Source organism: Muntiacus reevesi, chromosome 8 (assembly GCF_963930625.1).
Source record: "Muntiacus reevesi chromosome 8, mMunRee1.1, whole genome shotgun sequence".
Taxonomy (NCBI): domain Eukaryota; kingdom Metazoa; phylum Chordata; class Mammalia; order Artiodactyla; family Cervidae; genus Muntiacus; species Muntiacus reevesi.
This window is the reverse complement of record NC_089256.1, coordinates 7,822,634-7,847,197: the sequence shown is the minus strand read 5'-3', so window position 1 is coordinate 7,847,197 and position 24,564 is coordinate 7,822,634. Positions and strand designations below refer to the sequence as shown.

General features: G+C 43.6%; 1 protein-coding gene and 1 non-coding gene across 11 annotated transcripts in view; both read left to right on the top strand.

The window, feature by feature from the left end:
- The window catches only part of ZBTB38 (zinc finger and BTB domain containing 38), a 132,043-nt gene that overhangs the window by 76,067 nt on the left and 31,412 nt on the right, over nucleotides 1–24,564 (top strand). For 5 of the 10 annotated variants that reach the window (XM_065942231.1, XM_065942229.1, XM_065942233.1 and 2 more), the window contains one exon: nucleotides 12,032–12,136. The gene's annotated coding sequence lies outside the window, so the exon portion shown is untranslated. Of the gene's footprint in view, nucleotides 1–9,912; nucleotides 10,125–10,432; nucleotides 10,595–10,892; nucleotides 11,239–12,031; nucleotides 12,137–24,564 lie in introns of those variants that run through there. The other 5 variants (XM_065942232.1, XM_065942238.1, XM_065942239.1 and 2 more) reach the window with 3 other exon arrangements.
- TRNAY-AUA (transfer RNA tyrosine (anticodon AUA)) lies at nucleotides 17,114–17,185 on the top strand. Its single transcript has one exon. It is a non-coding gene; the product is annotated as a tRNA-Tyr (tRNA).

Here is a 24,564-nt window from a genome sequence, read left to right as displayed (position 1 = left end):
TTGTAGGTGTGTTAGGAGGAAGATGCTGCTAAACCCAAAACCTCCCTGAGGTTTGCTCCAGCGTGTAGAACATTGAGATGCACAACCATCTGTGTAAATAGTAGCTTTATCCTAGCAGTTTGTCTAATATCCCAAAGCACTGTCTGTAAATTCAAACCTCTAATAGACTAAAGATTTGTTGTTGTTGTGTTGTTGTTGTTTTGAGGCCAACTTAAATATCTTGCTTGGAGCTTTTCTAGGGTTCAATTGTATTAGAACGTGATTCAGCTCACAGTGATTTCGTTCTGTGGGCTTGCCATGAAATATCCTTCCTGTAACACCTTTTCTTCCCCTCTTTTTCTTTTTCTTTTTTTTTTTTTTTTTTGCTGTTTGGGAGCCATTTTCCTGCTTGCCCGTGACTTAAAATGACTAAGTACATTTTGCATATAGCATCAATCAGAAAATCGTAAACTGAAGGGAAATGTCAGAGCCCTGATTCCATATTGCCTATTTATTTTAGCATCAGTAGCATTAACAGTTGCAGTAGGACCAGGCTAATTGTCATTCACTCTTGAGAAAATAATGAGCCTGGCATTTGTAATTAAAACACTATTGCTGTTCAGAAAGATTACAACTCAATGTCTTCTATTTTGATAGGCTGGTACAAATTAATCATTTTGAAACCATTTGAATCTTAATCACAAGATTAGATGGATTCAATGGAATTGTTTTACCCTCCAATTGAATGCCAGAGAGATTCAACAGTGTATTGCTTCTCTGTAAAATGTCGATCCTTTTGTTTTTATCTCAAGCACAGTTGCGTCATCTTGTAGATTTTCATACCTCATGATTTTTTTTCTGGCATTTTTCATTGTTTTGCTCTTGGTCTCTCCTAAAAGAATTTGAAACACAAGTTAAGGAGCTTGAAAGCCAAATAAGACTGATGGGAAGTATATTGTATCATTGTCATTGTAATAAATAGACCAGTGAATGGGAGAATAATTATTATTTATTACTTTGTGTGTTTTGCCTTAATGCTTTGCCTTCATATTTCACAGAAATGTTTACCAGACACAAAGCTTTTCTAAATTTACCCATTTACAATTATCATTGGATTTTCTAAATTAGCCAAAAACACTTCCTGCCAACTGTAGAGAATTGCACTTATTCCTGCTCATTGTTGAAAAGGCAGTGCTTCACCCATTTACACTTTTTGGCTAAGGTGTTTACACTGGGCAGGCCAAGGCAGGTGCGACAGAAAGAACGTACAAACAACTGCCTGGCTCCCACCAAAACAAAATGGATGAATCTTTGGTTTTCTACCTGAATGATTTGGAGTCTACAATTCTCAAATCTTATAATAATAATAAGATTTGATAATTATTATTATCAAATAATATATTATTATTATTAAATAATAATGATAATATTATTTTAGAGAATAGGATTTTTTTCCCAAGCCTTAACTCAGTGAGAATACCAAGATTGCATCTCTTGCTACTAGAGTGATGTTGATCTAGGTCAATGATTTCCATGGATTCCCCTCCAGAGGGCCTGGGTACCCAACCACATCTTAGGGCTGGTTGATGTGGGGAGATGAATCTAGAAAGTGATCTAGCACTTTTCTCTTTGATAGACGAAGCCTTTGAGTTCCTGGTACCATATAGTTCATTCTAGCAGCTCCCTTACATGGGAAATGCTATCCTTCACAGCTTTTTTGGTAATTAAACATTCAACACACATATTGAGTACCTACTACGTACCAGTCATATTCCAGAGGCTAGAAATAGAGTAATGAGCAAGAGAGATCAGGGCCTGCCTCTCATAGACCCACCCCTAGTGTGGTGAAGGGGTGGGGGGCCAGGGGCACAAAAATAAATATGTAAACAAATAATTATAGAAGACAAGTGCAAGTAAGAAAGAGAAGATAAAATTTATAAAAGCGAGGGTGTCTTTTTGGGAGGAGAAGAGCCACTTGAGAAGGGTTGGCCAGGCAAAGCCTTGTAGGAGTGGTATTTAAGGTGGAGACCTAGATGGTGAGATGGATCCAGACAGGTGAAGATCTGATGAAGAGCATTACCAGGCAGAGAGGTGTTAATACTCAGACCGCAGACTTTCCTTCCTAATGAGTTACTGCCATTGTATCAGAGTCAGGTCTGAGACTTCATGGGTTGAGCCTGGCTTAGGTAAGCTGCCCCTGCAGTGAGACAGTGGTCCAGACCCCCAAATTCCCAGAACTTGCTGCCATCAGAGGCATTGCGTTTGACCCAGCCTCACCCCAGAACTGCTCCAAAGATGCAGTGAAGCTCTGAACATTGCAGTCCTAGGTGTTGTTGAAATTCAGGCCCAGGTTCAGTTTAACCCAAGAAATCCACAAAAGAAAGGAATCCTAGAGCGAGGAAATTTCTGGGAAGCCTCTTGCTTTGTTTTTCTTAAGAACTCCAGAACTTTGACTCATGGCAAAACATTGAGAGAGCCACTTCCTTTAACTTTTTTTTCAAAGGCAAGAAGTGGAAGGGTCTGTCCCATCTTGCCAGTAAATTGCCTTTGTCCTCTAACGCCTCAAACGCTTCTGCAGAACTCTTTGCCTGTTTGTTGGTGGCTTTCTAAAGACTTCACTGCTTGGACTGATCTTTCTCTATTTGAACAAATAACGCTAAGAAAATTCTTCAGAACCAGAAATCTTTTGTGCCTTTTAGGTTCATCTGCTAAAGAAGGTCCAAGAACAAAGGGATAGGTTTGCTCTACAAGTTAGAAATAATAAGGCCCTTCAAAGTCTTCTGAATGTTTCAAAAGCCCCTTCTAAAATTGATTCACAATTTATTGGGCTTTGCTTATCAGAAGTTAGAAGTGGCCTGACTCAGTCCACTTTGCTTGGATTTGACCAGTCATGAAACATTTCACTGCATTGAAGAATGTTCTAGCCCTTTGGAGTAGACTATTGTTTGTCAGTGGGGGTGGGGATGGGTGGGAGGGGGCTTCACCAAGTCAGTTCACTTCTTCAAATACTTGTTGAGTATCTCCTGTGTGACAGAGACCACTGCCACCCAAGCAGAATGGAAATGTGACATAAAACTCCTTATGAAGCTCATGTCCAGGTTCGTGTACAAAGCTAGGGCATTGTGTGGACAGGTACAATTGTATGTCCTCTCTGTTTCAGAAAGAAATGAATGGCATGCTATTCTCTTAGTGGCTTTTTACACTGTTTCCTGAAGGTCAGCCTTCAGTTTGGGGGATTGCAACCGATGGCAAGGATGGTTCTTCCCCGGGACTCTGTGTCTTATTCTCGGTGACCTCAAAATGTCTTGGCTCCTAATAAGCCACCGTATGTCTGACTGCCCTGCTCCAAGCTGGTCTGCCTGCCTTGCCAGGTGACCTCCATAAGGGCTGCCACTCTTTCGCATTCATGAGCAGATGTTAAGTTAAGAAGCCTTTGAATGCAAAAAATTGAATTTGTGATGCAGGCAAGATGCTTCTGCTTTTTCTACCTTCCCTGACAGGTCGTGGGGGGTCTCCCTGTGGCCCTGTTCTGCTTCTGTGGGAAGCAGGTAAATCAAAGACTAGTTGCCAAAGCCCTTGTCTTTGTTAGGTGAGCCCAGCATGATACTGCCATGCCCCAAACATCTCATTGACCAGAAAATGGCTCTTTTGATCTTGTGATTCATTTTGCATCTTTTCTTTTAATGGTTTTCTTGCTTCTGCAGCTGTTCCAGTTCAGGGTTTGAGACTAGCGTTTGTGTCTATAGTCACTATATTTGGCCTGTGGAGGAAGTTTGTTTTCTGGTTCAATTTTGTTTTTTAAAAGCCGGTATAAATATTTTTTTTCTGTGTTCATAAAAAGCTGTGAAGTCTCTCATGATTTTCTTTATATGATTAAATAAACCTCTTCCTTACCCTGTGGTCATTGCTGCCAAATAGATATTTTGAAATTCCTTTTTTTTTTTTTTTGGCCTGCTGAAATCTTCTACCCTGTCTGAGGCCTTGCTCTAATTAAGGCCTCACAGTCCTGCCCATCTTCCCCAGTGCCGAGCGCGACGTGGTGTCCCTGCCCCGAGGGCCTTACAAGCCAGTGAGACAGAAAACAAAAGCCACCAGCTGAGAATGTGGTTAAATCCCAGAAGGGCAGTGCCCTTGTAATTTTTTTCCCCCCTTTTCTCTTGTTTCTTGAGCTGTGGAAGGGAAGTCGGGGACCTGTAGTAGGGAAACAGAGGGGTTACACTGAAAGATTAGAAAATGCAAGATATTGGGGAAACGATGTGAAAGCGAGTGGGATGGTCATCTGGCCAGCAACGTGGGGAGATGGGACGACTGCGGACTGAGAGGGCAGCAAGGAGGTGGGGAGGGGGTGCAGGAAATCAGGAAGAGGGAACAAAGTGGGCAGTCAGGAGGCAGGCTGCTGTGCCGCACCCTGAAGCTGGGGTTGCCGGGAACGGGGGAGAAAGAGAGGAGGGGTGGCAAGGAATAAAAAGAGGCTGGGAGAGCCCCTGAGATGCAGGCTGTGTACAGGCTGGGTGCTCCCATGTTCTGTCTGGCTTCAGTCATGATGTTGACCTTGGGACTCCACTGTCCCACCGTGGCTATGACGAAGAGCCTACAGATTGGCCTCCCTAGGATGATTTATCCCAGGGTCTAGGAAGTCTCTGTCCCAAGGCTCCTATTTTCATACTGGGACCACCCCTAGCCCTGCTGCTGTCACTTGGCTGGATCTGGACTAAATTTTAAATGGGCAGATTTTTACATGTGCTGTGACCAATTGCTTTTCGTTTTCCACAAAGCTCAGCCTGGAAATAGACCCAAAATATGTGTTTTAGGTGGCTTCCCTGGTGGCTCAGATGGTAAAGAATCTACCTGAAATGTGGGAGACTCAACTTTGAACCTTGGGGTCAGGAAGATCCCCTGGAGAAGGGAAAGGCTATCCACTCCAGGATTCTTGCCTGGAGAATTCCATGGCCATAGATGCATGGAAAATTTTAGAAACTCTTTTGCCCAAATCATGTTGCCCTCAGCAGGCATGCAGCTCAGCTTTTGAAGCTCACAAAGCCTGTCTTTCCTTGCTTTTCACCTGCCTATCCACGCCCTGCTCTGAGTGCCCATTAAGCCATCCGCAGTGGATTCTGATTGTTTGAGTCCCATGGTCTCCAGAAGCACTGCCCATGGCTGGCACGTCAGCACGTAGAGCTGCCATCATCCTGTACTTCTTGCTCAGCTTTTATGGGAACATGAACCCCAGACTTCAGTTGCTCTGGGAATGGTATGTTCACTTTATTCTGTCATATTGAGAGAACTGTGGCCCAGAGAAGTTGTGACTTCTTTAGGTCACTCAGAGAGTTAAGTGGCCTCGCTTAACTCCTAGTCCAGTGCTCTTTCTGCTAAATCAAGATGCTTTTAGGTCACATGGGAAACCCGCTTCTAAACTAGAGGTTGGCAGACTTTTTTCTGTAAAGGGCCAGATAGTAAATATTTTAGCTCTGTGAGTGGACACAAAACTGAGGATGTTATCTGCATATTTATCTAACAACAAAGAAAACAATTTTTCACAAACTATTGATGAAATTAAAAATATACTAATATATAATATGAATTATATATAATGTATATACTGTCATAGATACAAAAATGAATGGCTGTGTCCCAATAAAATTTCACTTATGGGCAATGAAATTTGATTTTCATGTAACTTTTCATGTCATGAAATATTGTTTTTCGTTTTTTTCTCAATCATTTAAAGATGTCAAAACAATCCTTAGCTTGTAGGTTATACAGAAACAGTTGGCAGGTGAAATTGGCCTGTAAAATAGAGTTTGTGGACTCATTTTCTAAGTCAAAAGCTGCAAACTGGAGGCCCACTGGTCAGTCCAACCCACATATGTGCTTTGTTTGACTTCTAACAATAGTTTTAATTGAATCCATTGCCAACTTTGTTTTCTGCTTAACAATATTACTCTTTTTCTTCTAATTATAAAAGTAATATATACTTACCTTGAAATAATTTGGAATGTTACCATTTTGACATGCATTCTTTCAGTCCTTTATGTATGCCCAGTGATTATTTTAATAGTTGAGATAATATTTTTATAGACAATTTTGTATCTTTCTATTTACTTACTATACCATAAGCATTGCATATCACTTTAAAGTCTTTCATTAACATAATCTTTTTAAACTTTATTATGAAAATCTTAAACACGTGTACAACATGGAAAAACTACTTCAATGAAACCCTGTATAGTCATGGCTCAGTTTCAACAATTCTCGATAACTGGCCAATCTTGTTTCATGGAAATCCTCATCTGTATTACTTTAAAGCAAATCCCAGATCACATTGCTTTATCTCTAAATATTTTAGTATGAGTCTCTAAAAGATAAAGATACTAAGAGAGAACACTTTTTTAAAGGAAATAAATGCTAAAGTATTTAGGTATAGAAGAGAATAATATTTGCAACTTACAAATGATTCAAGAAAAAAAAACAGATAAAAAGGTAGATACAGGTGTGGTATTCATAGGGTTTTTTGTACTGCTCTAGCAAGTCTTCCATAACTTTGAAACAGTTCTAAATGAAAAGTTTTTAAAATGTGGAATACTAAAAAAAACATGAAAAATGTCAACTAGTAAAAAAGAAAAATAACCACAGTATCATTATCATATCAACAAATAGCAATAATTCTTTACTAATATCAAATATCACAGTCAGTATTCAAACCTGTCCAGTTAGGTCATTAAAAAAAAGTGTTCAAAGCACAATTCCAAATAAGGTTCATACAGTACAATTAATACTTCCTTAAATTTTATTTAATCAATAGGTTTCCTTCCCTCTCTTCCTGTCATCCTTGCTATCATCATAAAAATTTTGTTGAAGATAAAATTTGTCTGACTCATAGTTTCCCACAGTCAGAAATTTGAGATTGCATTCCTTCATGCTGTTTTACATGTTCCTCTGTCTCAGAGATTTTCTATAAATTAGAGTTACAGCTAAAGGCTTGATAAGATACAAATTCATTTTCTTTTTTTAATGTGGTCAACATTTTATATATTTTATATAAAAATCCTGATTTGGGCTCCATTGGAAAATTCTGCAGATCTGGCATTCTCATCTGACAACAATGAGTCTGGGACTGGGGAGTGACACCCCCATTCCCCACTTAGGTGGGACATGTATGACCCTCTAGGCCCCAGTTCCTACTACTTCCTGCCTGGCTCTCAGGGGTGGGGAGCTGCCACCCCTGTCTACACCCTACCTCTGCAAGGATTTTGGTAGACTTCTCAACATGACATCACAAGAGGCCTCTCAGAAATGTGGCGGGGATTATAGAAGATTTGGACAGGGACTTTCAGAAAATTTTTGAAGGGAAAGAGATAAGTAGCTATAGAAGAGGAAGCCAAGTGACAGAACCTGGTGAGTGCCCAGGATGAGGGGAAGAGAGAAATAAAACAATAAATTAACAGAGTAGAGGAAGAATGGGAAGCGGAATGACTTCCAGATTCCTAACCCATGATGGAAAACAAAGGAAGCAAGTGGGTTTATGAGACATGCTTTAGACTTTTTATATATGATGAGACTATGGAAACCTTAAAAAAGAGAAAGAAGGGGGGGCAGTAAATTGGCCAAGAACCTTAAATCAGAAAGCTCAAACAGGCAGTCATAGCAAAATAGAAATCATGCAGGGATTAAACAAAATGAGGTAGAAAACAAGGAAAGCTTCCTACAAAAGGTCACTAGAAAAGGATCAGGAGCCATGCTGGGGAGATACTGAAGAACTACTAAGAGTAGAAATTTAAGACTTTTAAGATTAAAAGTCATAGGATATTTTTTTATTTGCAAATGCACTGAAATGAAAAGTATTATAAGGATATAAAAATATATCATGCTTAGTTGCTTTGAAAGGAATAAATCTTTATAGAAAAGAATAAATATTATAACAAGTTGGGACGTTCTTGGAAATTTCCAGATAGTTCCCCATACTCAGAAGAATGATTAAGAGAGAGAATATGTAACTGGTTATGAGGAAGGGTGGAAAATTTTGAAGGACAGGATGATTATGTAAGTTTTAGGCTGCAGTGTTTAAAACTGTTGCTGTGATATTTTAGTTATTAATAACAATTTGGGGGAAATCTACTCGCTTCTGGAGAAACATTTGGCCCTAATGAGAAAGAAATGCCACTGTTTGTGAATTCACAAGTAGATGTAAGGAGCCATTCACTTGCTAAGCCTCTTAGGAAAGCCAGAGCTGATTTCACCCTTAACAAGCTGTTGACAGCATCTGATCAAGGTACCATGGGAAACATGTTAGCAGCACAGAAAGTGGACGGTACAGTCAGACCTGTATTTAAATCCCTTTATGTCACTCAGCATGTGACCCTGGCAGCTTACCCACAGAAATTTTCTAGGTTATAGAAGTTGCTTACCACATGGGAACTAAGATTCTTACTGCTTGGATGGTAGAAACTTACAACTGTGAATACTTGACTTCCAGCACCAATAACCATAATGCAGATGCTTCACACATATGATCCCATTTAACTATCAAAAAGCCCTATGAGTTAAGTGTAATATTAAAATCAGTGCCATTTTACAGATGAGCAAGCTGAGGCTCAGGGAGGTTAAGTGACTTGCCTAAAGTCAGCGAGTAGCCTTGTAAGTGACAAAGGTAGGCTTTAAACCCAGGCAGGCCAAACTGAATCCAAAGGCCAAACTGCCCTGTGCCACCCTCCCACCTTCCAATCCCAGGAGGGCAGCATGGAGAGCAGTACCTCATACTGGCACTTTCCAACCTGAGGTTCCTAATCCCCATGCCTAGTTTTCCCAAAAGCATCAATGGAGACACATAAAGTTGCAATCAGACCAGAGATTTCTTTAGTTTGGAGTCCATGATTAACAATGGGTTCGCTCAGGTTTTGAAGTTCTGATGAGCAATGACATACACAAAAACATTCCAGGGTTGTTGTTTTTTTTTAAGTGGGAAGATGAACCATTAGTTAATAAATGCAATTTAGTGGAATAGCTCTTTTTGAACGTGACCCACAGAGAAAGAATAAAGGACGCTTGGCTTTGAGGAAGTTAGGAATTGCTAGTGTACATGGGTGTGCACGTTGCCCAGCCTATTGGCCTTCAAAACCCTGTCTTTATTTTTTAAATTACATGATGCTTTAACTTGACTTTAAGTCAGTATATTTCTCCTTGATTGTTAAAATGTTTTACCAACTTTGTATGTAATTTTGGATTCTACTTTATTCATCAGAATCATCACAATCTTTTCTTCTTTTTGCATTGGGAGTGATTTTTTTTAAAATTTATTGTAGTATAGTTGATTTACAATGTTGTATTAGTTTCAGGGATACAGCAAAGCAATTTAGTTATACATATACTCATTCTTTTCCCAATTGTCTTCTCTTAGAGTTCTCACAGAATATTGAGTAGGGTCTCTGTGCTATACAGTAGGTCCATTGTTGCTTATCTGTCTTACAGTAATGTGTGTATATTCATCCCAAGCTCCCGATTTATCCCTGCCGCCCCCACCCCATGTTTGTCCTTTGGTAACTGTACGTTTTCCGTTAAGAAAGCTCACAATCTTAAAACGTGATCAGGAACTAGGCTGCAGAGCGCTGTATTCCAAACTAAAAACAGGATGTTAAGTCATGCAAAGAACAGACTTATCTTTTTAAACTGTAACTTGGGAATGCATCTCTTCAAAAGAAAATTAAAACAATAAGACTCGTACCACCAAAACGCAGACAAGGTGGATGGTTTTGTAGAAAACAAGCAAACAAAACCTGTACAATATAGCTAACCAGGCTGTTAGCTCCTCCAAAAGGCGAGTTTGTGGCAGGCCTCAGTAAATACTTTTTCAATGAGCAGTCCCTGAATCTTTGGAGGAAAGGTCTAGCATAGCAGGCAGTCAGTGCGCTTTATTTCAGGAGGAGGCCTGGGTCTTTTGCGCGAACTAGCTTTCGCAGCACGGTGGGAAAGTCTATCTAGGTATCTCCTGTCAGCCATGGGAAAGCGCAGGTGACACTCGATTCCTGATAAATGAAAACTGCAGCTGACTTTCTCTGAAATCTGCCTCCCTTAAACGGGCAGGGGTTGGATGCTGTCTGGGATCTGGACGCGAACCTGGGGACCCGTCTGCAAACCCAGGCCAGGTTCTGGTACGGACTGGGCTTTGTGGCCGTAGACCCCTAACTGGTTGCCCCTGGGGCGGGTTCTGGGATCTCCCGAGAGGAGAGAGGCTGAGGCCGCAGCTCCCTTGGTGGCATCTGGGGCCCTTGTGGGCCCCCCACCTCTCCCCGTCGCGCCCAGGTTGGGTTTGGGGTCTTGCGGGGCCGAGGTGTGTCCCCACCCCATCCCCCACGTCCCGGGCCTGCCCCTGCCCTGCCGAGGCCTGGTCCTGGGCTCGCTCGCTGGAGCCCCGGAGCCCGGCCCGCGGCTGAGGCCGAGGAGCCCTCTTGCCGGCCGGGTGGCGTCCCCAACCCCGCGCCGGGGGCGGGCCGGGCCGGCCGAGCCGAGCCGCCGGCGTCCATTTTCTGGGCGGTGCTGCGAGACGCCGCGGCCTGAATCGCGGGTCCGGAAGCGCCATGGACCCCCGGGGAACGCGCTCGCGGGGCAGCGGCCGAGCCCTGTAAGTGCCAGCGCAGGGGCCGTGTGCGGGGTGGGCGGGCGAGGCGAGGCCGGCCCGACCCCTGCTCTCCCGGGAAGGAGCCTCAAAACCCGGCCGGGGGACGCTCGCGCGGGACTGGGAGCTCCGCGGACTCTGGAAAGCCGAGGTGTTGCGGGGACCCGGCGCCCGCAGGTGCCCGGACTCCCGGGCCCGCGCCCTGGGAGTCGGGGTCCAACCGCGGAGTCGGGCACGTTGCGCCGCAGCCGTGGCCCATCTGCAAGGCTATGCTGGAGGGCGGGGGTCCGGGGACCAACGCGTACCCAAGGGCGGGGGACGTGACGGGCTCCGGTCCAGCAGGCTCGGGAACGGCGCTGACAGTCGCCTCTCCCCTCCCTCGGACCGCGACTGGGACCCCCATCCTGACCCACCCGGGACCTGAGGATTTCCTTGGTTGAGCACCAAAGCCCCTGGAATTGAATGGGAAGTGCGAAGGCAGGGCCCTGCCCCCAGGGCTTTGCAATCTCAGCCTCTTACTTCGGCCGTAGTTAGGTCTCCTCTGTTGGTACAACATGACCGCCCGCTGTTAGCCACTTTGCAGGATATATTAAAAATCACCTGAGGTTTTAGTCTGTCCGCGGTGCCACTTTATAACTCCTCTCCTATAGGTAAGTGACTAATTCCATTCTGGACTTTGGCCCAAATTAAATATCTCTTCTAAGGATCCATAATGGATGATACGTATTTTGGTTCTTAGACATATTTTAAAGGTTAGAAACTTTTCTAATTATGAAGCTCAACTACTCGCTCAGGTTCTCATGGTTAAAAAGCATAGGAGGATTAGGTCCGCGGTTTCTGAGAAACTTCTAGTGAGGTACTATCTCTGAGGGTAGTGTTTTTCCAGCAAGAATAGAGACCCATTAGAGGATCGTGAAATCAGTTTAGTGGGTTGCTACCAGATTTTTTTTTTAAGATATAGAATATATAATGCAATATAAAAAAGAATAGACTAGAAAATATCAGAGTGCATTGCATATAATAAGAGTAAGCGTTGTTTTCGGGCTTTGGACTTTCAGTTTATGTAATATGATTTTTAAAAATGGTGGGTCACTGTCAAAAAAAGTTTTTAAACCCTGACTTACAGGTTAATAACCCAGGATTTGGAATCTGGAGTGAACCCGTGTTTAAGTCCCGGGTCTAACATAGACCTTGAACAGATTTTGTGACCTTGAACAGATTCTGTGACCTTTCAGAGCCTCTTTTGATGCAGCTGTACAATGGGGGGATGCCTCCTGTGTTTTGAGGACTCTATGAGATCACCTATGTCAATTGCTTTACCCAGTGCTGGACTGACAGTAGGTGTTCAGTCTACATGCTTATGGAAGTCACTTTTGTTTCTGATACGTTCAGTTCTGGCACCTAGTCATGAGACGTTATTCTTTTTGTTTTACTTCTTTTTAGATCTAGATGTGGAGGAAATGGAGGACTCCGAACCAAGGATTTCCAAGTGATTTCTTCCAAAGCTCAAGACACTAACTCTGTTAAAGCTGGTCTGTTCTAACTGAGGTAATCAAATTTGCAACTTTTATACTCTACTTGAAATAGGCAATGTTTTTTTCTGAGGACTAAACCGCTCCCAAGGAGCTTATGCTTTGTGGCCAGCAATCCACCAGGTTTGGGGATTACAAAGTGACAGTGACATTTAGGCAAGCGGTTACTAAGTAGGCTTGATGTGTGAGGTGCCTGGTGATGAAGGGGGAATGAAAGCCTTCTAGTTCCAGTTCTGCCAGTGACTGTTTTGAGAGCTTCTGTGAGTCTCATCTTCTGGCTTCTTCAGGCCGGAAGGACCCACAGATGTCACCAAGGCGCAGAGAGTTTAAATGACTCTTCAGGGAGACCCAGTGGGCTGGGTTGGGGCAGGCCTGGAGCTTGCATCTCGATTGCTCATTCATGCAGTCAGCTTCTGGGCCTGCTACAGGGGGAGCACCGTGCTAGGCTCTGAGGGTACACATGTGAAGAGTCCACCCCCAGGAGGCACACTGTTTGCACCGACATGTATTGACAGCCCAGCACACTAAGCTCCACCTTTGAAACATAGACCGAGCCCCAGATGATGGTGATAACAACTGCCCTTGACCAAGCGCTTTTGTGTGTGAGTGCAAGGCAGTGTGTTAAATGCTTTAGGTGCTGTGTTTTAACTTACTCCTCACAGTACCTCTGCGAAGTAAGGAAGAATAGATGTGAAGGATTGAAAGGTGAAAATGCAGGCAGGTCATGGAGGACTTTGCCTCTCAGACCACGTTTATGATGCACATTTGGTATGCACAGAGCACAGGGCTAGGACCACGAAGTTCAAGGTAGAGTGCTTGCCCTCCAGGAGCTTGAAACCTTAACTCCAGAGAGGCCGAGTCAAGAGGACAGTGCCTGCCAGTAGCCCCCGTCTCCTCCGCCTACTTCTGCAGCAGTTGGAGTGTACCCAGAAGAGACCGGGGTAGTTGATGTATCACAGTTCTGGCCCCTCAATGCAAGTGTTTTTGTTTTTGTTTTTTCAAGTTTAACGTACTTTTCCATCCATCTGTGGAAACTGATGCTTTCAATTTATAAACAATAGTAAGGCCGGCTCTAAATTCATTTATTCATTCCACAAATGTTTATTGAGCTCTTATTTGGGTATTTAAGGCACTTATTTGGGTATTTAAGACCAAACATATTACTCTGTTTTTACAGTCATGATAATGGTCATGTTCATTCTCTTAGTGAGAAATTATTGCTCAACTGTTAGAATTTTTCTGTTACCATGCCAGGATATCAGCTTCCAAGGATGTTGGAGATTGACTTGTAAATAGGATACCAACTGGATAAATAGGAAAAACCGTTTTTAAAAATCTTCAGAAAGGAGTTTCTTTTAAATTTTGATTTTGCTGTCACCATCACCTTTATCAGCAGAGAAAAAAGTATTTTGGCAAGGGGGCTCTCTTTGACTTGAAATGCTCTGCTCTTTTAGCTTGTAGGCCACACAAGACACTGAATCTTCAAAAGTAAAGCAATTTAAGAGATGCTTTAATTTACAAGGTTCAAAGTTAGAAGTAGCTCCAGTGGTTGCCTTAAGTAACAGAAATCAGATTGTAAGCCTGGAATGCTACTTGTAATAAACTTAAGCTCCAAATGGAACAAATGAGATGTTGAGTGTGAATGTGCTTTGCAAACTTCTAGAAGTTCTATAAATGTCACAGCAAATATTTATCGAGTACCTACTTTGAAATCAGAAGAAAAGGCAGGGCAGAAACCAGAGATAGGGAGACCAGTTAGAAGGGCACCACAATCCACCAAGGAAAAGGCAGGGTGGGAGGAACCTGGGGAAGGCTGGAAATGGATGATAGCAGTGAAATGGGAAAGGAACAGACGCAAAGGGAAAAACTGACCCAATCTGACATCTGAGTAGAGAAAAAACAGCTAAAGCTGACACTGAGATTTTCAGAGCAGTGGTACCCATGAAGACAACTTGGAGAAGGGTGAGGCACTGCATTTTCGAGGGCCTGAGTTTGAAGTGTTGAAGTATGAAGTATGATGTCCCCCAGATGATCAGTGGTTTTGCACCCCAGAGGGAGGCCAGGGCTAGTTTAGAATCACTGATATAAAAAAAGTTAAGAGATGAGAGAACAAATTTTCCAGTGAAAAACCGTAGAGAGGCAAAGCTTGAGGAGGGAACCTTCTGAGAAAAGAAGGAGCTCTGGAGGGCCTAGCAAAAAGTCTGACAAGAGAGCAAGGAAGAATGAGAGAACAGGGCTTTGGCTAGCAGTAGAGGGTTTCCCAGAGGAGAGAGTGTGGAGTGTCGGGCTTCTGCTTGGTCGCTTCCGTCACGGTTCCCAGGCAAGAGTACTAGAGTCGGTTGTCATGCCCTCCTCCAGGGGGTCTTCCCCACTCAGGGGGCGAACCCGGGTCTCCTGCATTGCAGGCAGATTCTTTACCACTTGGCCACCAGGGAAGCCCAGATGAAGGAGACAGGGGATATGAGGCCCAAGATGGCCATTGGATTGACAAGTGCTAGATCCCTTATTTGTTGTTTTCCTTTGTAACATGCTGTGATTTGCAGAGTGGATATCAAGTGGTTTCATTTCCAAAAAAAAATGTGAAGACTCACCGCAAAAATTTTGTCCTAGCAAGCCCCCAAACACACTTCTGACTACTAAAATTTCAAGATGTTAAATGTGGTTTTGATAGATGTCATCTTCTTTATTCTGTTGTCAACAGACGACCAAAGAATATCCGTTGATAGAAAGTTCTTAAAAACTACATTTCTGTTGATGCAAAGGTTTCTAACAGTAATCAGGTTTGTATTTTGCCTTTTGCCATATGACTGTTGTGTGACAGGAGAGAGAGTGTGTGTGTGTGTGTGCACACGTGCACACGTGTATGTATGTGTTTTCATGGGCGTATGAGCTTAGTACAATGGAATGAGAAGGCTGGGGTCAGATAAATCTAGTTTCATAACCTAGCTGGGCCATTTTCCAGATTTGTGACTTCAGAAAAGTTATTCTCTAAGCCTAACTTTTTCCATCCATAACTCAAATAGGATTATTTTGGAGATTGAGTAATATATAACTTGGTCAGGATCATGCCATAGTAAACAATTAATAAATGCTAATTCCATTCCCCTTACAATTTTTTAGGTATATGTATTTTTGTCTAATATCTGTCTATACCTAAAGGCTTATTTTTATGACTTATTTTAGCATGTTCATTTTGTCATGGCAAGCGCATACCTTCCACGATAGCTAGTCTATCCTGTGAGAGTTCAAATGATCTGCAATTTAGTATGGATAAGAATCTACATGGGAAGGAGTTCCCTGGTGGTTCAGTGGTTAAGACTTCACTTTTCAGTGCAGAGGGTGTGGGTTCAATCTGTGGTAGGAGAGAAGATCCGACACACCTCATGGCCAAAAAACCAGAACACTGAATAGAAGCAATATTGTAATAAATACAATAAAGACTTCAAAAATGGTCCACACTCAAAAAAAAATTTTTTTTTATAAAAGATTACACCTGATGGATTGACTAAAATGTAGGTTCTCAGGTCCTTGGCACAGAGACTCAAATTCAGTAAATTTCAGGCAGATTCCTGAGAATCTTCATTTTAAACAAGTACTGCAGTGATGAAGATTAGCAAATGCCAGTTTTTAGGAAGCAGAGAAAGGAGATAAATCTGAGACTTGTTAGGCTGATTTCAAATCCATAAAGACGTGCCTGTGCTCAAAAGTTTTGTGTTATTCATGTTTGCGAATTATTTTGTAATAAGATAAAGACACATAGATCCCAGATAGTAAAGGAACGGTAGTCTTATCACACCCCACTGTCGCCATCTGCGGTGTATCCATAGCAGTGCTGGGTGACACAGCCCTCATATCAACTTCTTTTCCTGTGGTAACACCCTGTTCCTATGCCCAGAGTTTGCAAAACCAGTACAACTTTAAATGTTGTTACCAATAATATATTTAATGGCCGTAACAGTGCACAAGCACACCATTAAAATAGTTTGATGCGTTTGTCTATCTGACTCTGTCTCCTGGTTGATAAACATCTGTGTCATTATATTTCCTTTTTCTTCACATCTTATAATCATATACTTTTTAGACTAGTTCACATTGTTTCCAACCTCATTTTATAGGTGAGAGAATAATTTATCCTTTTTTCTCCTCCTCTTCCCAGCTCTCTTTATTTATTCACAGGAAAGGATTGAGACATACATACATGTTTGGTGTTAAGCTATTTATGGAGAATATAAAACATATTTGACTCGTGTTTATTAAGTTGCACTTTACATTCTTTGTATGTAATTTAAAAGTCAGGTGACTCAATGGGGATATGTTTATTAAAACTCTATTGAGTAATTTTATAGCTGTTGTTGGCATTCCGCTGACGGTTCACTTCTTTTAGAACAGGATGCCAGTGTCCTGGAACCTTGCTTAGAATCAGGGCTTCTATGTCTAAACCCATAGGCCCTGAGGGGAGAAGACTGAACTGAATTTCATGAAGACCATTCTGCCCCTTACGTGCATTATCTCAGCCATCTTACTGGAATCTCCAAATAACTGGTGTGGCAGAAATTGAGTCTGAGAGGTTCGGTCTGATGTTGTAGACATGAGTTTTTCACACTCTGGGCTCTTATGTAGCTCCAAAGTCCAGCCTTCTGTCTCCACACCCCACGTAGTTTCCCCAGCCACATACTGAGAGCATGAAATAGCTCATCGTTCCTGATTGTGGCTTAGAGACCCTTGCCCCTGGTATTCCAGTAGTCTCAGAATTTTTGACAAGAAGCGAATGGACAGAGGTAATGTGCAAACTTGAATTCATTCAACAAATGTGAGCTCGGTGCTAGGTATCATCAGATCAAGACCCTGCCTTCAGGGCCTGCCTGTCTTTCTCACCTGTTCTCACCTATCATCCACGTGCTGCTGCAGGCTTGTCTTTTAGAGAGAAGACACCAGTGGATTGCTGCACTGATGCGGTCAAAGATTTGTGTCTTGCTGTAGCTGTCATTAGGCTTCCCTGGTGGCTCAGACGGTAAAGCATCTGCCTATAATGCAGGAGACCCAGGTTTGATCCCTGGGTTGGGAAGATCATCTGGAGAAGGAAATGGCAACCCACTCCAGTACTCTTGCCTGGAAAATCCCATGGATGGAGGAGCCTGGCGAGCTACAATCCATGGGGGCGCAAAGAGTCAAGACACGACTGAGCGACTTCACTTTCACTTTCACTTTATAGCTGTCCCTGTCCCTGTGTGGGGTTTTATGTTCCCAGAGTTGCTCTGTCACTTTGAAAGTTTAAAACAGTTCCTCAGGGGATTGCCCTGAGGCCCTAAGGAAGTCTCCAGGGGTAAGAACTCAGAACCCTGCCGTGGGGTTTTGAGGGGGAGGTCAGAGACCGTCGTGTAAAAGATCAGACTGGAGGCCTTGGGCTGGTTCCCGTGACCCACTCTGCTGCCTTGGGAAGGAAAGGCACAGAACTGTGCTGGCTTGATTTCCTCACCTGTAACCTGAGGAAGTTTGGTTCAGTGATGGAAAAGGCTCCTTCCAGCAGTAATTCTACTTCTTCCCTGGTAGAAAAGCAAGCAGATGGTAACTCCACGTCTGAGGTTGGCCAGAGATCCCAGTTGCGAAGCTCCCTCCCCCTGTCCTCCGAGGGGTACTTGGACTGGCCAGACCTTGGGTCGGGCCTTTACCCATACACTTGAGGAGAGTGCATGGGTTTAAGGTGGGAGAGATGGTCTGCCTTGGAGGAAATGAGGATTTGTTTCTGCTGGTTGGGGAATCAATCAGCAGGTGACAAAATGGGAGGTAAGGAATCATGTTTTGAAACTGTATGGCTGAAAAGAACCTGAGAAATAAACTAGCCCAGCCTCTTCCTGTTCCAGATAAGAGAATGGAAGTGCAGGGAAGACGTAGGATTTGCTCAGGGTCATACCAATTGTGGCAGGCAGGGAACAGAAGCTAGTGTCCCTTGCCTGTCCAGTTTGCTGCAGAAACAGGTAGGTCCTGTCCTAAGGTGGATTATCAGGAGAGCAGGAACGGGCAGTCAGCAAGCCAAGCCTAAGGAAGCACTGACTCTCTCCAACTGTTCTGTTGACGAGAGCAGCCCGCCATGCCTGCTGGGCTTCTTACAGACGTCACCAGAGAGACACCACAATGCAAACTTCCTGTTCCATCGAAGCTCTTGGATTCTTGTCAATTAAGAGAGTCAAGAAAATTTCCTTTTAATCTAAGAGAGGCAGAAGGCTGTCTCCTATTTTTTAAAGCATTTTTCCTCTCTCATTTAAGTGAAAATTACTAAGGTCTCCAATAATTTAGTTTTGAGAGGAATGTAGCGTTTTCTCTAGGAGTATAAAGAGGAAGACCCGGCTCGCACAGACCATGTTGCTGGTCACACTTGTGCGCATGGTCCTCATCGCCCCGTGGTCCTGAGGAATCCAGTGGCTGTTCAAGTGCTAGAGGAGCATCCTGGGGTTCTTTCGGCCACCCCCTGAAGGCCGGCTTTGTGCCAGGTGAGAACAGATACAAGCTGCCACTTCCTGCTTTGTGCATGGGATGTTGTTTCTAGGTCCCGTTCTGTTTGTGTCATTTTTCCTGTTTGTGTGTTAGAACACTTGTGATTATTTGCAGAGTTGATTATCACTAGATAATAAGACCAGCGATTCAGTAAAAACAGAGCTGAATTTATTATCTCGCCAGGCAGAAGACAGAGGCGTTCAGAATCCGTCTCCGCAAACGCGTAAGCACTTTCACGCAGGCATGGAGATTTCTGATTAGCTCTAATAGAACGCCGATGCACTTCTAGACCAAAGGGAGGATTTTTTTGGTCTCAGAATCTACTCAGCATTCTGGTCTGTCCCTGTGTAGACCCGTCTATTCTGGTCCTATAGTCCTTGACCCAAACTCAGAGCAGGGATGCCAAGGTCGGGTGGTCCTTGGTACTCGTAGGGGAGGCTGTGGCCAGTCTTACTGCATCCCGGGTCCCTGCTGCAAATTTCTTCTGTTGCCTATTTCACCCTTTCCCTCAGACTAATGCATGTTCCATCTTTGCTTTAAAACGGGAAGGGGTGGGAGGACCACTTTGAGCAAGTCGAAGGCACAGGGATAGACGGAAAAAGGGATGACGTGGCAGTGAAATGAAGCCCCAAGTGGGGTTTTACTCAGACATTAGAGAACTGGCCTACCCCGGGTGCTGTGCTAAATCGGGTTTGAAAAAAAAAAAAAAAAAAGCCTGACCTTTAAGATTTTTTCCTGTCAAGGTCTAGCAATTCTGGAGTTTTCTTTAGCCACTCTACCCTGCAAGTTGACTTTTTTTGCACAGAACCATTGTAAATTACCTGGGAGAATGTTTTGTTTTCTTCCCTGTAAATGAATATACACTGCAAAGTGAGTTCTGACCTTGTTTGGTTGTTTATTTAAGTCTGAATATTCATTTTTGTTTTTTGACAAGTTTCAGGAAATCACTCAAGAGCTTTGTACCATGTTTGAATGATCTATTTTAAGACTTTCTTTTCTATTGAATGATTGGCATGTCTGATAAGAAGACTGCGCGTTCCTATTTTAGGAAATACTTTTCGAGGTCTTTAACTTCTCTTTTTCATGTATGAAGCTTAAACAGGAATCTTACCTCCAATCCTGGCAGCTCCCTTACATTAAAAATGACCTGTTTCCCTCCTGTGAGGTTCTCTGGTTCAGGGAGAAAAACAAAAGTCGGGTGATTAGTCATTGTGGCGTTCAGCAAACAAACACTTTGGAGGCCATGTAAATCATGTCGCTGGTGGGGCAAAAAAAACCAGGTTATATCTGTCTCTAGCACTGACTCTCGTGAAAGGTAAGTACCCTGTGTTTCCAGAAGGTCCCCTGGGTGCCCCTGGTTGTTGCGTTCAGGTTTCTGAAACCCGGAGGCCATTTTCTGTGCGTTTGAATCCCTCTGCTAAACCCCTCCCCCTGAGGAGTCCATGAGCATTTGTTTTCTAAAATGAAAGCACAGGCAGAGACTCGAGCTGTTCTACAGAACTGCCTATTTTTAGATTTTTTTTTTTTAATCAGTGTATTTAAAGCATAATTTTTCTAAACAGTTTATTGTGGGCTTTTATCTACACTGAGTTTAGGTTTGTCTGGGGAATTTTACATTTTTTTTTTTTAATGCAGACAACATATTTATTGATGTAATTGCTCCCTGTTCCCTTCGCCCCCAGATCGTTTCACTCTAAAACAGGTGAGCAGGGGGAACTGTTTGGATACCCACTGCCAGAAACCTTCATTTAGTTTTGATCAGATTTATTTTGAGGGTTAACTTGGCAGACGCAAACAGGAATTTAGTGCCTTTAGTACTTTGCCCTCCCCCCGCCCCACAGTTTTTCCCAGTTTCCTTTGTCTGAACCATTGTGCATCCATGTGTGTGTCTGGCCAGAGTTTTGGTAGCATTTCCGCAGTACAGAAAAGCTTCTGGGCCTCTGGTCATGCGTCAGCCCAGCTGGTGGGCTTGTTTGACGGTCCCTCTAGTCACCCGCACGTCCTGAGCCGCAGGGTGAGGTGACAGTTCCGCAAGGTCTGTGTCATGCCTGGCCTCTTTCCAGAGATTGCGGTATTGCCAGTGGTGGCTTCAAACTGGAAAAATGGAAGGTGGAAGAGAAATGAATGAAAACACTGGGGGGAGAGATTGTGGAAAAACAAGAGAAGGCGTGTGTACAAGGAAAGTATCTGCGTGGACTCACATAAATAGCTGACGGCCCAGGGCCATAAAAATCACTTCTGTACACTGGCATTTGGATGCTTAGATTGGTCTCCCGACCAAGGGATTCGCTCTGCACCAGCACCCCCAAAGTCTCTATACCAGGTAGGGTTGCTTCCCTGAAGAGATGGCCACTGTTCCACTGAGAACTCCTCTGAGATTCCCCAAGGGTCTTGCTGGTTAGGCTTTATTGTGTTGACCCTATTGTTTGACATCCAGGCTGTGCTTCTCTGATCTAGTTTCTAATATTGTTGTTGTCTTGGTAATGCAGTGATGGAGCATGATATCAATTCAAAATGCCCTTACTGAGTAAGGAGCTGTGCATCCTCTGTAGTTACTGCTTCCCTTGTCACATCACCTGCTAATGGTGAATATGGAACCCTCTTTTCCTGAATTTATTTTTTTAGTTAAAAAAATTTTTTTGGCCATGCTGCATGGGATGCAGGATCTTAGTTTCCCAACAGAGGATCAGACCTGCACCCCCTGCAGTGGAAGCATGGAGTCTTAACCACTGGACCTCCAGGGAACCCCCTGGAACCCTCTCTAAAAATGGATGCCTCTGAGAGTGTGAGTCTGATTGTGTGGAGGTCTGATGAGGAGTTATCATCCCTTTCTCAGAGCTTGAGCAGACCGTATCGTTAAAATTACTTTAGGGATCATGGTCCAGTGGTTATTACTCTGTCCTTTCACTGCTGGGACCCAGGTTCAATCCCTGGTGAAGGAACTAAGAGCCTGCAAGCTTTGCAGTACAGCCAAAAATAAATAAAAATTTAAAAATAAATAAAACAATTTGAAACAAAGTGGAGAATTTGATATCCACTCTCTTTGTCTCCCAGGACTCATATAGTAGGAGATTTTTCACATGGGAGTGAACAAACTAGAGGGAACCTGAAGAAATATTATGTGACCCAAATATATTCCATGTTAAGGCTTCTGACCACCTCTTCTTCATTAAAATGGAGTACTTCTGTCGTTTTGAAAGCTTGAATACTGGTATCTCACCATCTAAATTTTAGGAGGCCTGTGAATCACTGTAGGAATCACTGATACGTTACAGGTCTAAGTGATGTGTCTCTATGTCATTGTAGTTAGGGTCTAAAATGCTGATATATACAGGGACAGGAAGGTGATACGAATGTTCAGTGTAGGCTGGATTTAAGAAGATAGAATGGTTAGATCATGGCAAACTGGAGGACATGAAAACTTCTAAAGTACTGTAGGGCTGAATGAACCAGGTCTGCAGGCCGATTCAGCCTCTGGACTACTGCTCTGCTCGGCAGTTGTAGAGCTTCACCATCTGACTCAATCCACCAGGCTGGATTTCCTCACTGGCAACCTGCCCAGTCTTTTCCTGCAGAGCGTTGGGCTTGGAGCTCTCCAAGGCCCAGCCCAAGAAAATTTCATGGCCGTTGAGCCTTCTCCATGTCACAGCAAAGAAAGGAGCTACTTTGGCTGTGAAGTGTGTCCATCTCATATAGGCAAAGTGATTCGTTGGGAGAACACAGCTTTTGTGTCCAAGGACTTCTGGAGAGGCATCAGACAAAGCAGCCTTGATTAAGCCGCTCTGTGCTCAGAGTGCCCATTTCAGGATGCAACAGGAAGAACCCACCAAAGGAACCCCCATCTTATCTGGCCTTGTCACTCCCAAGGCAGCTAAATGCCAAGGTTGATCTGGATGGTCTTGGGCAATGGGGTGAAAACAGGGGACAGCAGTCATATCTTGATATACCTGGTCTATGATATTGACCTCCTTGGCCCAAGGATGCTTTCTGAAATATCAGGCAGTTAGCTACTTCCTAACTCATCCTAGGCTGGGACAGTGTGAGAGTTGTCCTCCCTTTTTCTGTTGACACTCTATTGACTTTCTGAACATCCTGGAATTTATAATGCCTTCCCTTTTTTCTAAACATCTTTTAATCACTCTCCTTTTCATCAGCTCTCTTGGTGCTAAGTGGGTCATAATGTCTGCAAATACTCAGCACAGGGACCGGCATGTAGAAAGTGCTCAGTAAATACTAGTTTTCATCGTCATTGGCACCATCATCATCACCATGATAACTTGTCATCTCCCCAGCAGATATGGAAACTTGGTTTCCTTGAACCTTACACTTGGTTGTGTACCTCCACCATCCCCACCCTGACGTAAAGGAAAATGGCCCACACATAGATAACCCACTGTGTCAGACCTTGCACTTCACACGGTCCTCAGCTGACTCCTGTGTGTTACTGTCCGGGAGAACCACTCTAGACACCGCAGTGAAGCACAGAGACAGCAAATCCTTGTGGACTTGCTAGCTCAGCAGTACTTTGGGACAGTCTCTGGGTGGAGGCTATGGAGAGGTGTGCCTTTTCACATTATGATGGGGTGGTTGTATGATGGGGTGGTTTTGACCACACTGAGAATCTGATCCTGAAGGCTTTGTCCCCTGGCTGCGACTTTAACTCCAGCCAAGTACTGGACTCCTTATTCACCCACCCCCACCACTCACCATCGACCGTCTGGTCATGCGAACCCTGTTGCTGAGAAGGGGAATCCCTTGTTAGAGCGCAGACAGCTTTTGTGCATCAGGGAGCCCATGCAAATAGTAATAATGTAGAGCTTTGAAGGTAGGGCGTGTATAGATATAAAAATGAGGGCAGTCTGTGAAGATTTGGGGACACTGGTAGGTGATGAGAAGGGAGGGATAACCAAACCTTCTTCACTGTTGTTGACTGAGTATTGCCTGCTCCTTGGAAACACTTTTTTCTTTTTAAGATTTTTTTGATGCGCACTGTTTTTTAAGGTCTGTATTGAGTTTGTTACATTATTGCTTCTGTGGATTTTTTTAAAATGTTTTTCAGGTTTTTGGCCACAAAGCATATGGGATCTTAGCTCCCCGACCGAGGATCAAACCCGTACCCCCTGACTGCCAGGGAAATCTCTCCTAGGAAATATTTCAGAAAATGGAAAAACTGATGCCATGCTCCCATGGTGGCTTATTGTTTGGACTGGAAGTTACTAAGGTGGTGAGGAGAAAATGGCCACAGCATCTTAGAGATGAAATCCTAGCTTCGTATCAAATTCATTTAGTTTAGAAAGTGAATTAAATAAAAGCCTTTTCAGCCCTTCAAAGCGCTCACCTCTATTTTGAGGGTAACGTGGTCTAGTATTTTATCAATTGGTGATTGTGGTGCTTTTTTCTGTTTTCTAAAGTACTTTCAGTTGGAGCCCTGGATACCTAGTGGCCTGGGATTCCTAGGGCTGCAGGAGACTCAGAAGTGGAGCTGTATACTTAACGATGACTCTCTCTTGGGTTGTTGGTTTTTTTTTTCCCCACCTTTTCCTGCCACTGTTGGAGAACTGAGCTTGGAGTTCTGGACTCCAGTCCCCTCCCTCATCCACCCAGTTGAGTTATTGTCACGGTGTCTGGTAGCCTGCTACATGATGTTTCTACATCCCCAAAACTGTGAATGTGATCTTTTTTTAGGGAAAAAAATGGGTCTTTGCAGATGTAAATTTTTAAGGATATTGAGATGAATTCATCCTGGATTTTCAGGTGGACCCTGAATCCAATGACAAGTGTCCTTATAAGAGACACACAGAAGAGAGATGCAGAAAGAGGGGAGGGCCGTGTGAAGATGAAGGCAGAGATTGGAGTTATGCAGCCACAGGCCAAGGGACCACAGAACCATCACAAGCTGGAAGAGGCAGGAAGGATTCTCCCCCTGGAGGCTTCAGAGAGGGCACGGCCCTG